The sequence below is a fragment of the Pseudophryne corroboree genome, chromosome 5 (assembly GCF_028390025.1).
Source record: "Pseudophryne corroboree isolate aPseCor3 chromosome 5, aPseCor3.hap2, whole genome shotgun sequence".
Lineage (NCBI taxonomy): Eukaryota > Metazoa > Chordata > Amphibia > Anura > Myobatrachidae > Pseudophryne > Pseudophryne corroboree.
The window spans coordinates 339,039,293-339,053,011 of record NC_086448.1 but is presented as its reverse complement, the minus strand read 5'-3'; the positions used below and the strand labels follow the sequence as shown (position 1 = coordinate 339,053,011).

The 13,719-nt window shown below is 45.1% G+C and overlaps 1 protein-coding gene across 1 annotated transcript in view; it reads left to right on the top strand.

The window, feature by feature from the left end:
• The first annotated feature begins 8,470 nt into the window (after positions 1-8,470).
• Positions 8,471-13,719, top strand: part of PPP1R17 (protein phosphatase 1 regulatory subunit 17) — a 70,544-nt gene continuing 65,295 nt past the window's right edge. The window contains exon 1 of the mRNA XM_063924897.1: positions 8,471-8,654. The gene's annotated coding sequence lies outside the window, so the exon portion shown is untranslated. The remainder of the gene's footprint in view (positions 8,655-13,719) is intronic.

Here is a 13,719-nt window from a genome sequence, read left to right as displayed (position 1 = left end):
GTTTCTTTAATTTGGGTGCAGGAAAGTAGATTGTGCAGTTTTTAAAGGAAAAACACTGTTAACAAAAAATGCAACATCATAAACATGTATGCAAAAATTGAGATTATTAGGATGGTTTTTGCAATATTTGCACATTTCACAAGGCCACCTTCTTTTTGTTGAATTAAATTAGTGTTGCACTTTTTCCGTTTGGGCATGCTTTTGCAATTTTGCTTTTGCTCGCAATTTTTGCTAATTTGTAATTTTTGCAATCATTACTGAATTTGCCCCTAAATACTGAGGAATTTCTGAAAAATATATGAGTAGACTTGGGAAACATTGCACATATATCTAAAATACTTCCATTTACATCGCATATTACTTGCATGTTTAGGGAGTGAAAACATTTCCTATTGCAAGGAATTTCTTCAATGTCTCATGAAGGCCTGAATGGGATATGGGTGCAGTCGATTGGTCCAAAAACATTAGGCTTTTTTTTCCAGATTTTATTTAAATCCATTAATGGGGTTCTTTTGGGAAGCAAATACATTTTTGTGCATGTTTAAGAATGGCCTTTAGAACTTGTCCAAGTATTTGGCTAAATGTGGGTTGTGAAAGGCTTACAAGTTCTGCCACAGTTGGCTGGAAAGCAACAGAGGCCAAAAAATGCAAGGTGCTTAGTAAATGGCTGAATCTAGATACAGATTTACATCTTTGTGTCTTAGGTTCAATATCACTTTTAATTAATAGGTAGAAAGTGATTATGTCTGCTGATATTAAGCGAAAAAGGGATATTACTTCGTCCTCTCTATATCCATACTATGGGGTATATGCAATTGCTGTCGAATTCCTGCTGAAATTCGACCGTTTTTAAATTCGACACAATTCGACAGTCAGACACCCTCCCGCCGGGACCCAAATTCGACATATTCAATAAAAAACAGATTTGACAGTCCCGCTGTCGAAAAACGGACCAATTGACGATAGTGTGCGTCCTGGATTCGATTTCATGGATGGCACAAAAGTGTGTAAAAAATCCTGAAAAAAAATGCGTGGGGTCCCCCCTCCTAAGCATAACCAGCCTCGGGCTCTTTGAGCCGGTCCTGGTTGTAAAAATACGGGAAAAAAATGACAGGGTATCCCCCGTATTTTCACAACCAGCACCGGGCTCTGCGTCCGGTCCTGGTGCCAAAAATACGGGGGACAAAAAACGTAGGGGTCCCCCGTATTTTTAACACCAGCACCGGGCTCCACTAGTCAGCGAGATAATGCCACAGACGGGGGACACTTATATCGGTCCCTGCGGCCGTGGCATTAAATCACTAACTAGTCACCACTGGCCGGGGTACCCTGGAGAAGTGGGGACCCCTTAAACCAAGGGGTCCCCCCCCTCCAGCCACCCAAGGGCCAGGGGTGAATTGAGGACCATGAATTTCCTCACAGACAAGCGTCAGGCCAATCGAAGCAACAGAAAGAAACAGAATGAACAGTGAAAACAATAAAAGGGGAATGGGGGGAGGTGTTAGGGTTGAGGGGGGGGGGGTTCGGGATCACACAGAATGACTCGGCTGGAGGTGAAACGTAAAAACCTGCTGAGGAACTTTTAATTAGGTGTCAATTAGCCGAATTGAATGAATTAAGCCAAATCAGTCCGTCAGTTCAGGCAAAAAAATCGCAAAGCACTCCAGACCCCCACTGCCAGCAGTGGCGAGTACCTAGCCATCCGAGTAGGGAGGACAGGGGAGACAAACAAAACAGCACAAACAAACTGAACTGAAACGCATAAACAGTCAAACGAACAAAATGTTAGTAGTAAACAACAACTCGCTTACACAACAACGGGCCAAATGTAACGCTTTTAAGAAGCCGACTTCCAGCGGCCCAAAGCCTTAATTTCGGCCACAGCGCGCCCTGCAGATGCTGCAGAAGTGGCGGCCCCAATTCTAAATGAATGCGAACCAAAGTCCTGAGGGGAGAGGCCCAAACTGGACAGGCAATGCCGCATCGTCCAAGTAAATTGGTATTTTGTCAATGGCAACCCATCGTAGTGCAGCCGAAGACCCGTCTAATAAAGGCCTGACCTCCGCATATCGACAAGCCAATGCCACCGGACAACGTTCCCCATTACATGATGGTGCCAAAGTGATCCAATGACCTTTACCCATCTGATCAGTTTTGGAGCGGCGCAGCCGGCACAGCACGGACCCCACACCCACGACAACATCCGCACGCCGCATAATTGCATTCGACTTTTTAGAAGCTGCGACCAACTCAGAGACCCTAAACGCTCCATGGAATGCCATGGAAAAAGCCAACTGAAATAAAAGCACTCCAAAATGGGAGTCCACCACCCCCGCCACCGCCCCAATGACGGAAGGAAGCAGGGATGCATCAATAGGGCGTCTACAATCAGGAGGCGCCGAGCGCGCCCAACCCTTAAGAGCCTTTGTTAAAAGGAAACTTCGTAAAATCCGGAACACCCTTTAGTTTTGAGAAAAAGGATATCCCAGCAAGGTACCGAGACACCATGGCTCTCGATCTACCCTTTACGAAGAGTTGCCAAACGAAGTCCAGAAACAACCTCTGACCCCTCTTACCTCTAGGCCCTTGGTCACGGGAAAAGTCTTCCCATTCCTTCCAGGCCTGACGGTATCCCGTGAGAGTGGATGGAGCCAAAGATAGCTCGGCTAGCCCTTCCAATCCGCCTCGATGACCTGCCAAACATAAGAAGGGCAGGGCAAACCCGCTGAATCAGCCTCCGGGTCAAAGAAACGGAACCTATCCCATTGCTCCCTGGACAATGCGTCGGCGATCCCACTATCAACCCCGGGGACGTGCTGAGCCCGAAACAGAATATTACAGTGCATGCAAGTCAGCACAAGCCGCGACAATACCCGCAGGGCTTTAGCCCTTTGGTTGTTAACAGCGTGCACAACCCCCAAATTATTGCAACGAAAAAGAATACTGCGATTGCGAAGACGTTCCCCCCAAACTTCCAAGGCAACCATGATGGGGAAGAGCTCCAGCAACAACAGGTCGCTGGTCAGCCCCTCCCGTGACCACGCCTCGGGCCACAAAGCCGTGCACCAAGCCCCGTCCAGATAACAACCGAACCCCGATGAGCGCGCCGCGTCTGTGAACAACTGCAAGTCGAAATTGTCAACGAGTGGGGCCATCCAGATCAGAACACCATTGAAGTCCGCCGGAAACGAAACCCACACAGCGAGGTCTCTCCTAATCTCAGCAGATAAACGGACAAAATGGTAGGGCCTGGACACCCCAGCCGTGGACCATTCCAACTTCCGACAAAAAACCCTGCCCATGGGAATCACCCGACAGGCAAAGTTCAACAGGCCTAGGAGGGATTGAGCCTCCCGCAACGTCACCTTACGCCGCTCCGAGCACTGCGCAATGGACTCCCGAAGCTTCGCAACCTTGTCCTGAGGCAGCCGGCAAGCCCCCGCGACCGTATCGATCTCGATACCTAAAAAGGACAAACAGGAGAGGGGCCCCTCCGTCTTGTCCTCGGCCACAGGGACGCCAAAATGCCCCAACAAGGCACGCAGCGAAAACAGCAGGAAACCACAGCGAGGAGAACCTGCGGGCCCCACGCACAAAAAATCATCCAGGTAATGTGCAATCCCGCAAACTCCACACACCAATGCAAAAAGGTGCTGAACTTCTCAAAAAAGGCACACGAAACGGAACACCCCATAGACAAACACTTGTCTATGAAGTATTTCTCCCCGACGCGGAAACCCATGAATCTAAATGACTCCGGGTGCAATGGAAGCAAGCGAAATGCCGATTCAACATCAAGCTTAGCCATGAGGGCCGCAGCCCCGTACCATGCCCAGTGCCTCCTTGAAAGACTGATAAACCACCGAACAATACTCCGGTGGAATTGCATCGTTAACCGAGGACCCCGATGGATAAGACAAATGCTGAATGAGCTGAAACTTCCCTGGGGCCTTTTTGGGCACCATCCCCACCCAGGAAATGATTAAATTCTCCACTGGCGGCAGCGCAAAGGTGCCCGCCATCCTACCCAGGCGAACCTCCTGCTCGACCTTTTCCCAAAGTACCTCGGGGAAATCCCGAGCAGACTGCAGGTTCCTGGCGGCCCGAACTACAACCTCCCCCTCCACCGGCAATCGAAAACCCGACGCAAAACCGTCAAACAAAAAATTTGCATCATCTCTGTTTGGATACCACCCCATCCATTTGAGCATGGCTTCCAAACGAATCGGGGTCGGCGCCCTAGCTAGCGGCAAACCCCCTTCTGTCTTGCTGGCCGCGCCCCCAGCTACCTTAGCTCCCTGTCGCCCAGCCCGAAGGCAATTGGAAGCGGGGTGAGATCCATTACATTGCAAACAAAGCTGTCGAAAACGACAACGTTGACGCAGAATTGTCAAACGCGAAGCACTTCCCCTTCGCCGGCGCCTGCTGCGCAGAACGGGTCGCACCCCAAGGGCGTCGCGGAGCAGACGCCTCAAAAGCGGGCCGCGACTGATTCGCCTCTGCAGCCTGCTTCATATCCTGCGCTCTTGTGACCCTAAGCCAAACCTCCACATCCTTGCACCCAAAGTCAATGATGTGCAGGCAATCATGCTTCTGACGGAACTGTTTGTCATAATGCAACCACGTATCGTCCTTAGACTGGCACTGCATGTCATGAACAAGGTGTATGTACCTGATGATGTTGATGTGCTCTTCAGGCCGATCCTCCAAGTAGCATGCCGCGAACATGCAGAAACCCGCCAACCAATTGTCTTAAGAGCGGAAGGCCTCCGCCCCAATACCGCCCTTCGCAAGCGCTTCCTTACCTTCCCTCTTGGTATCATCAGTCAAAGTGAAAAGGTCGACATATTTCCCCCGCCGAATCTTTTTCCTGCAACTCTCCCGCAGACCCCGCAACACTGCCGTGTAATCGCAGTGAACCACGCCCGGCAAATTACGCCATCTCCTGTCCCTACGGGAACCACAAGCAACCCTACTTTTCTTATGCCGCTTATCCCGGTGCCGCGCCTCACGTCGCGCGTATTTGCAAACCCTCTTCTTAGCCTTCGTGGCGCTACTAGCCGCCGACTGTAAAGAAGATGAAGGAGGAAGACCTACTGGACCCACAGCAGGAAGAGGAAGAAGAAGACTCGCCTGACAAATTGACCGTATCGTCTTCCCACTCACCTGTGGTCCCGCCTCCCGATGGCGAAACGTTCTCCACAACCGGCTCCTCCTCCAGATCATCCCCCACATCAGAATCTGAAAAAGAAGGGAAAGCTGCCCCGGGAGCCGAAGCCCCCCCGGCAGGGATGAAAGCAGATGCCCCTGCGGGGGACAGGGCAGTGCCACCCAGCAACGCAGCGGCGGAACCTAGACTGCGGCACGCATGAAGAAATTGCGCCATGGCGGGGCCAGAAGTACCAGGGAGAATCGTTGCGTCGACAGAAGCGGGTACCGCGGAAATGCCACCCGGGGACACAGCTGACAAAAATGGCGCAAATGCAGCCGTCATAGCTGACATTGCAGCCGGAGGGATCCGGAACCGCAGCCGCAGCCCCAATGGTCCACCCGGGACCGAAGAAGAGACGGACCCCACAGCGAAGCCACGCTGTCCCGGCCACCCCCAACTGGGACTGGCGCTAGCCGCCAGCTGACCACCCACTCTCCCCCGCGGTGGACCACTTGCCCCAGCACCGCCCTGGCCCCCACCAGCCCTGCTCACCGGGAGAACGGCATGACCCCCGCTCCCAGACCGACCCCCCCCCCCCCTCTGGTCCTGCACTAGCACATCTACAGGTGCCCGGGAGCCCCTCCTGCTGGAGCAGGGAAAGCTCCCAGGGAGCATCAGAGACAAACGAGCGCGCAGGCAGGGAGGGGCGGCCAGTGGGAGAGCCACTGGCCCCATCCCTCCACAAAGCCCCAACAGTGTCCGGGGAGCCGCCAGAGACTCTCAGCGGTGGAGGGCGCAGAGAACGCGCGCGCGACCCCGCGCCTCTGCAGCCAGAGGGGGATTCCCGCCAGCGGACACCCCTGCTGGCTCCCCCCGCCGACCGCACAACCTATTCCGCCTCCGGCCGCCCCCCCTCCCCTCACCGACAGCCGCTGAGCCGGAGAGATCCTCCGGTGCCCGCGGCATCACCGGGGAAGGGCCGCTCACACGCGCCGCTGCGCGCCTGGGGACGGGCACCTGCAGCAGCACTAGCAGCCACAGCAACGGCCAGGAGCGCAGCGCTCCGGCCCGAGGGACCGGACTGAGAGGGAGAAGCATCCCTATACCTAGCAGGGGCACCAGAGGAGCGGCGGGGACGGGGCATGGCAGCCACACAATTATTCCCGGGAGGCAAATGGTAAACAGGAGGGGCCTTATAGGGGGTACAGTAGAAAATGCACGCAGCAAGAAGCTGTACACTTTATTACTCAAAAACAGGGGCAAGCAACACAACACAGGAGAAAGGGGGGAAGAGCACTTACCCCTACCACGAATAAAGCAAAAGAGGCTGACCCAGACCCTTCACCAAGCTCAAAACCCTTTCTGCCCACCCCCAACGTTCACTCCCATAGGCTACCAGAATACTCCCATAATGCCTTACTGTCCTGCCCCCAGCCTAACTGAGGTTTAACCCACTCCTCTCCTATTCTGTCAATTCGTTCTCCTTACTGTTTGATTTTACATGTATTATATTCTGTTCATGCATATACTTAATATTATGTGTTTTTTATGATCCCGGTCGCTGACACTTAACAAAATAGACTATAATCAGATCACAACAAACCTGCTAGACAAAGTACATGCTTAAGGTAACAATATTCTACACACAGACTTCATTCATTGCACAAATACAGACTAAACTCCCACATTCCCTCAAGTAGTGGATGCCACCATTAATTTGATAACTGACAAGGGATACCGTATAGCTCTTTTGTAGTAGCAGCCAGCAGTGACTGCAGCCCCTGGGCTGCAGCGGTGACCATATAGTGCAGGGGGGAACTGCTTAGTACATATAAGCATACATGTTATCATGTATGTAATATATGTGGAGGGCTGGTTCCTCCAGGGGTCGGGTACACTGAGTGTATCTGAAGCCGCATGGCACCTGGGAATCAGCATAAGGTTACACATACTCCTAAGCCCACCCACAGACTCCCGTGAAACTAGGCAATGGGAGTCTAGGGGGGCATAGATGGAGTGTGTGAAGCCTTATGCTGTTTCCTGGGAGCTGTGTATCCAATCCCTGGGTGAACCAGGCAGCACATATATTACATACCGTACATGATAGCATGTATGTTTATATGTGCTTAGTGGTTCCCCCTGTACTATATGGTTGGCTTTGCAGCCACTGCTGGTAGCAGCTGATAAACCCCTACACAGGAGCAGGATACAAAAAGAATAAAGTACTACCTTTCTTCTGATCTACATTTTTGGTAGGAACATTCCTCAGTGTATATTGTATATAAATATATCAACAGGATGCTTTCTGTATTTTATGGCAGTCTCTGGGATTATCTCCATATTTGTATTTTGGTTACATGTTAAATATAATTTTATGATGCAATGTATCTTTTTAACTCTTTATCATCACTGCGCTCACTCTCTATCTCTCATGCATGATGACACTGCTCCTAAATTTAGGGCAAACAGATGTGTCCACTTTCACCTTTGCTCAAATCCCACCAAATAGTATCTGACAAACTTTGCAATTTAGCTGCACCAAGGGATTTTTCCTTGAAATCTGCATCTTATTAACATCACTAATGTGACAAAAATACAAATGCATGGGTATATAAACTACTGGAGCTGGCATTATGTGTACGAGTAAGTCACAAATCTGGTTAGAAAAGGCAAAATACAGAGGGGGAGATGGACTAAGCTTTGAAAAGTGATAAAGTACCAACCAACCAGCTCCTGTCATTTTTCAAACCCAGTCTGTGACATGGCAGTTAGGAGCTGATTGGCTGGTACTTTATCACTGGGAAATTTATCACTTATCAGGGCTTAGTACATCACCCCCAGGGTTCCAATACAAGTATCTGCGCCATGCCTCCCGCTATGTATCATTTTGCTTAATCTGCGACTGTATATATACTTTATACCAATTCCTGTGCAGCAAATGTTCTAACTTAGTGACCTTGGTATACTGTCAGTGCCTGTTTGCATTGCTTTGATGCGATTAAGAAGCACAATTTTGAAAAAAGTATATATTACTGCCCATGGCGGAGAGTCTAAATCGCACCAAGCATCTTACGCCATATCTCTGATTGCAAAGCACAATATGTAATGTGTTTGCAAACACATGCTATAGCAAAAATAGATGTACTATTGTAGTGTACCTCCATGTAATTATTCATGGACTTGCATCATCTGCTTGTGATCTCATGCTATAATAGTGCTATAAGTATCTGCTTTTATGCTTCCCGCTTATTGTCTCCTCTAATTGTTTCATTCTTTAGTTTATTAATTGTGTTGTTAATGGGGATTACATAAATTAGCCATGAAAACAGGATTGTAAATGGTGCAGCACAATTTCCCTTTGATGCCCATTGCATGGTCCTAGACAGTGTTCCTATGGTAACACAAGTCCCAATCATTTAAATAGGATAGGAGAACAGAAGGCATCATCAGCTGAAGCAGCAACACAGGCTGCACAGAGCTCCCACCCAGGACTACTACATTTGTGAGTACAATTTACTTTATCAAACTTGTATTTTCTCTATAGCCTTAACTTTTTACTGCACTTAAGAGCTTTACACTTTCTACAGTAGTTTAGCAAAATACAAATGGATATACAGTATATGTTGTACTCTATTTTAATCATATGAACACAATATTCTCATATGCTAAAATAGTATATTGGAAATATCTGTGCTACATCAGTATAAGTTCATACTATGTATGTGATTTCATAGTATATACCAGTGTATCTTATTAAACACATTTTGTAAATACTCAAGTTTAAGTTTAATAGGTTGAACTCGATGGACAATTGTCTTTTTTCAACCTTAGTTACTATGTTACTATGTAAGTTATTTAATGAGCACATTTGTCCTTTATTGACTTGGAATGACTGTGCATGCGGATTTAGTACAGGAGCCTTGTATAGTAGTTAGAGCTGACTTTAACATTTGGATAATATATGCTAGATGCACCACTAATATGTTGGCATTCGCACGTACTGTACACTAAATTTGGCAAAGGCATGACAGAGTTGCAGGTACAAGGAGATATTCCATTTCAGATGGATTTCTTGCCCCTATTATAAGGCTGTTGCAATAAAAAGCATTTATTCCATGCAGGTAAAACATCTGCAGCTATCGCTAATTACTTGAGTGCAACTCTATATCATCCCCATAGACTGCAATTTCAATATATATTTGTAATAATATATAATAATACATACTGATTGTATGTATAAAATTAGAGACCATATGCTGTATTTCAGGTTATAACATCCAGAACTATCAACAACAAGTAAATATAAGGTTTAGATAATTTTCATACTGGCACAAATCTGTATTACATACTGTATGTAGTCTACAAAACTAGCTGGCAATTACATTACATGATAACTTTTTTTTATTATTTGGTTCAAGTGCAGGTAAAGATAATCTTTTTCTGCAGTTTAAATACATGCAAGGAAATTGTGCAAATAATCCAGGAACAGCATTGTAAGACATAATAGAAACAAACCTAATTGCTGCTCAACAGTCTGGAACCATGAGCATTGTGGTATACTACACATACTGTACTTAACAAAACTAAAATTAAACTAGCTTTGATTTAACAGATAAATGTTATTTTCTCTGCACTTCAAAGAAAATATTTAGCACAATAATGATAACTATACCTAACAGTAAACAACTGTATTTACAGGAAAGTCTATTAAAAGAGAAAAAGTGTCCCTATGACACAGTTTAATAGTAAGAAATTCAACGAAAATCCAATAAAACAAAATAAATTCCACAAAAAAGTGAAAATATACAAAACTGTTATAAAAGGTAATAACTAATATATTAATAAGATAGTCCATATTAAACGTCATATTTGTTAAATTATTTCTCTAAAATGAAATAGGTCGCTCATTTCTGTAAAAATCTATTCCACTCCTTTTGTCAATGGGGATGGTCTCAGAGCCACAAAACCTCATGTAATGGAGTCTAGTATTACGGTTTCAGAGAAATATAATCTTCCACCCCCGACTGACAGCTAATCCAGATGTCCCACGGTGAGGAAGGGTCTCTGAGCAGATGGAAGAAAGGGAAACCTTTGTTATGGATTTTTTTAAATAATTTAAGCATGTGTGCAAGCTTAGTTATACTGTATATATTCTATAGTGTACATACACATCATTATATATTGTATGGTAGGTGTAGGGAGCAGTGAGTGAGGCTGAGTGTAGGGATCAGTGAGGGTGGGTATAGGGAGCAGCAAGGGTGGGTGTAAGGACCAGTGAGGGTGTGTGTAGGGAACAGTGAGGAAGGGTGTAGGGAGCAGTGAGTGAGGGTGAGTATAGGGAACAGTGAGGATGAGTGTAGGTCGTTGTAGAGAGCAGTAAGGGAGGGTGGAAGTAGGAAGAAGTGAGGGTGAATGTAGGGAGCAGTGAGAGTGCTTGTAGGTAGCAGTGAGGGTGAGTGTAGTGGAAAGTGAGGGATGATCAGTGTAAAGGAGGATGGATGGCGGGCACAAAGGATAGATGCAGGGAGCCACTGAGCCCAGTGTGTGAGTAGTTTAAGTATACTACTAGATTAGTACTGATGAAAAGAGTTTGTGAGTTCCGCTGGGTGACACACCAGACCGCTCCCTCACTGCCACTGCTTTGGACTCCTACTGCTCCTCATTCAACACTGTGAGAGAGACATCATGACGTCTCTCCCTACACTCTCTTGGTACGCCATGCAGTGAGCTGGAAGGCAGAGCTCTGAAGCTCAAGCTCCGGACTGAAGACTCTGCTTGCAATGCTGAAAAAAGGGAGACAGCCTCAGCACTGCCCACTGTAATGTATGCAGTGGTGCTACATACATTACAGTGGGAAGCGCTGCAGCTGGCAGCGAGTATATGTGCTGTGTGTGGCCCTGATGATAACCATATTTAGCAGTAAGCAATTGTACAATGTTATCAAAGACAAGTAAATTCAAAGAGCAACATGTACCATTGGAGTAAGCCTGCAAATGTTCAGTCTATAATTCTATTAGTAAAAATTAAAGTATTTAATTATACTGTATGTTCTAAATATAAATGTTTTATAGAAGAACTGTTTCTCTATGGGGATTTTATTACATTGTGCATAAAAGACAGGGCATCTTGGCATTACAGAAGCTCACTTCTATAAGTGCTTAGAATCCATGATAGTCCAGGTTTAAAAATACTGTAAATGAATGCAATTACTATTTAAGTGATAATACATAAAATATTTTCATTTCGAATAATTCTTTACTTTGATCATTTCTAAAATGTAGCACAAAGAAAACAGCAGGTGTACTGTAATATTTCACCATGTCCTATAGCACACTCCCAGACTACAGATATAACATAAAGGGTATGGTATGGAAGGTAGATAGTAACTAGGTCGACCACTATTGGTTGACAGTAACTAGGTCGACAGGGATGCTAGGTCAACAGAGTCTCTAGGTCGACATGTGCAAGGTCGACAGGTCAAAATTTCGACATGAGATTTTTATGTTTCTTTTGGTGTCGTTTTCTTTGTACAGTGACCGGAACCTCAATTAGTGCACTGTGTCCCCTCACATGGCTCATTTCGCCCACCATGCTTCAGACAAGGTGCCTCGCTGCGCTCAGCACAGGTTACTATTCCCAGTCGTAGTCTGTGTGGATCGTTAAGTATGAAAAGGTTCAAAAAAAGAAAAAATTTGTGAAAAACTCATGTCGACCTTTTGACCTGTCGACCTAGAACATGTCAACCTAGAGACCCTGTTGACCTAGAAACCCGAATAGAAAAGAAAAAATACCCTAAGTAATTAGCTCCTGGCGCTTGATCGGGAAGTTCTACACAGCTGCTTAAACAAAAAGAGGGGTTGGTCAGACCCCAATTGGATACAAAAGCAATAAAATATGTAGCGCTTATTGGTCACATATGAGATGAGCAGATCATTAAAACACACATGTTTAATAGCATGAGGCAATTCATATAGTACATCAATATAAAAAATAAAACAAAAATTAATACAATATGATTAAAATCTGATAAGAATTACTGCATGTGGTGCTGCTCCCAATTGTAACAGTGTGAGGACCAGGACTAAGGGTGTGCACACACAGTGAGATATTTTCTTTCGATTTTGACTATATAGTCAAAATCGCAAGAAAAGTTAGTGCAGATCGCAAGGTGAAAGTCACCTTGCGATCCCGATTCGAATTGCCTCATGCTATTAAATATGTGTGTTTTAATGATCTGCTCTTCTCATATGTGACCAATAAGTGCTACATATTTTATTGCTTTTGACCTTGAAACCCTGTTGACCTAATTACTGTCGACCAATAGTGGTCAACCTAGATAGTGTCAACCTAGTTACTGTCGACTTAGAGACCAGATCCCAACATAAACACTTTACTAAAGAAGAATTTTTTTGTTGGTCATTACTCATTTCTAACATATTACAGTACTTTCCCTTTCCTTGTGCAATGTTTTCACATTGCTATGAGGTTCAATTATAAATTATTCATGGGTTTTTAATAACCACCCCATATGTACACAATGATGTATGCAGCAATTTCAGTTTTGCTATTAAATGGTTGGTTTTTTTTCCAAATCATGTTATATATTTTTTAGCAGTTTGTAAGCCTCCATGCTTGTCTTTACAATATAACCAGCAAGAAAGGAAATAACCTGGCCTAAATAGTTTATTTAGGCCCTATAACAGACTGTAACAGCCTAGTACTAAAACATAATCAATACACTGAGAGGTCATGTTGAGTCCATTTTGCTGAATAAAATATACATTTTATTTCTGTACAGTCAAGTTGAAGGAACATTGTGTTATATATGGTATTAAGTCCATATTAGCTACCCGCAAAGAGCCTTTCTTTATTGGTGGATAAGAGTGTGAGCATGTAAGCTTTTCATCAAGCACTAGACAACTTAAGTACATCACTTTCAGTGTGGATGGACTCTCAAATTTAAAGGAATATCCATATAAGTTTTTGAGATAATTTAGCCCATGCATGGAGCTCATTATAAGGAGCATCTGATAAGTATAAATGCTATACATTGATCCGGAATATAAAAGATTGCATTTCTAAGGGAGCTGTTTACAATGTATCTTATATGTTATTGCTATTTATAGTGATTACTGCAAAATTACAGGATACTTGGTTTATGTATTATTGTGTATTATACACATTAAATATATTTTTTAATATATAATTTTTAAATAATAAATTGTATTAATACTGTTTAACGACAGCGCTTCTCCGAGTGGTTTTTTATTATTTTTATGTAATATTGGTTGAGGATCAGCACCTCAATTTGGAAGCTGCAGTCTTAGAACAGTATTTGTATTATTGGTGTCTCATAGCCGATTACTAGCGCCCACCTACCATTTAGATTTTTAAGTTGAAGGAACACTCAATCATATCTTGTGCTTACAATGGTCTCTTTTGATTACAGAAGAAGATAGAGGAAAGGTGTGTGTGTGTGTGTGTGTGTGTGTGTGTGTGTGTGTGTGTGTGTGTGTGTGTGTGTGTGTGTGTGCCAGTTTGGCCAGACCACAGGGAGGGCATGTTTC